Raw genomic sequence first — 1766 nt, forward strand, 5'->3', positions numbered from 1 at the left:
GATCGTTCTACAAGTCGAAAATTGGAAAAATAAGTGATATTTTTGCTTGATGCTATTTTTGTCGGTATGCAAAATCGTTGTCAAGATTCTCAAACCTTAAAATCAGGCCAGCCGGCAATTGGCGGGTGAAAATTTCAATCAATTCCCATTCCTCACATCAAACTATGCATATAACAATAGCTTTTATGCTGAATGACGGCTATCCGGCTGTCCCTATCCAAAAATTGAGAAATCCATAAGTGTCCCTACCTACTTTGCGCCGAAGCAATACGAATCAAAAAGAACTACGAATGGGGACTTAGAATAATTTTTCATTTTTCCCAACTTTGAAAATAATCACTTGAAAAAAATCTTAGAATCCAAGGAATAGTATACTTGATCGTTCTACAAGTCGAAAATTGGAAAAATAAGTGATATTTTTGCTTGATGCTATTTTTGTCGGTATGCAAAATCGTTGTCAAGATTCTCAAACCTTAAAATCAGGCCAGCCGGCAATTGGCGGGTGAAAATTTCAATCAATTCCCATTCCTCACATCAAACTATGCATATAACAATAGCTTTTATGCTGAATGACGGCTATCCGGCTGTCCCTATCCAAAAATTGAGAAATCCATAAGTGTCCCTACCTACTTTGCGCCGAAGCAATACGAATCAAAAAGAACTACGAATGGGGACTTAGAATAATTTTTCATTTTTCCCAACTTTGAAAATAATCACTTGAAAAAAATCTTAGAATCCAAGGAATAGTATACTTGATCGTTCTACAAGTCGAAAATTGGAAAAATAAGTGATATTTTTGCTTGATGCTATTTTTGTCGGTATGCAAAATCGTTGTCAAGATTCTCAAACCTTAAAATCAGGCCAGCCGGCAATTGGCGGGTGAAAATTTCAATCAATTCCCATTCCTCACATCAAACTATGCATATAACAATAGCTTTTATGCTGAATGACGGCTATCCGGCTGTCCCTATCCAAAAATTGAGAAATCCATAAGTGTCCCTACCTACTTTGCGCCGAAGCAATACGAATCAAAAAGAACTACGAATGGGGACTTAGAATAATTTTTCATTTTTCCCAACTTTGAAAATAATCACTTGAAAAAAATCTTAGAATCCAAGGAATAGTATACTTGATCGTTCTACAAGTCGAAAATTGGAAAAATAAGTGATATTTTTGCTTGATGCTATTTTTGTCGGTATGCAAAATCGTTGTCAAGATTCTCAAACCTTAAAATCAGGCCAGCCGGCAATTGGCGGGTGGAAATTTCAATCAATTCCCATTCCTCACATCAAACTATGCATATAACAATAGCTTTTATGCTGAATGACGGCTATCCGGCTGTCCCTATCCAAAAATTGAGAAATCCATAAGTGTCCCTACCTACTTTGCGCCGAAGCAATACGAATCAAAAAGAACTACGAATGGGGACTTAGAATAATTTTTCATTTTTCCCAACTTTGAAAATAATCACTTGAAAAAAATCATAGAATCCAAAGAATAGTATACTTGATCGTTCTACAAGTCGAAAATTGGAAAAATAAGTGATATTTTTGCTTGATGCTATTTTTGTCGGTATGCAAAATCGTTGTCAAGATTCTCAAACCTTAAAATCAGGCCAGCCGGCAATTGGCGGGTGAAAATTTCAATCAATTCCCATTCCTCACATCAAACTATGCATATAACAATAGCTTTTATGCTGAATGACGGCTATCCGGCTGTCCCTATCCAAAAATTGAGAAATCCATAAGTGTCCCTACCTACTTTGC

The sequence above is a fragment of the Diachasmimorpha longicaudata genome, unplaced genomic scaffold (assembly GCF_034640455.1).
Source record: "Diachasmimorpha longicaudata isolate KC_UGA_2023 unplaced genomic scaffold, iyDiaLong2 ctg00000256.1, whole genome shotgun sequence".
Classification (NCBI taxonomy): Eukaryota; Metazoa; Arthropoda; class Insecta; order Hymenoptera; family Braconidae; genus Diachasmimorpha; species Diachasmimorpha longicaudata.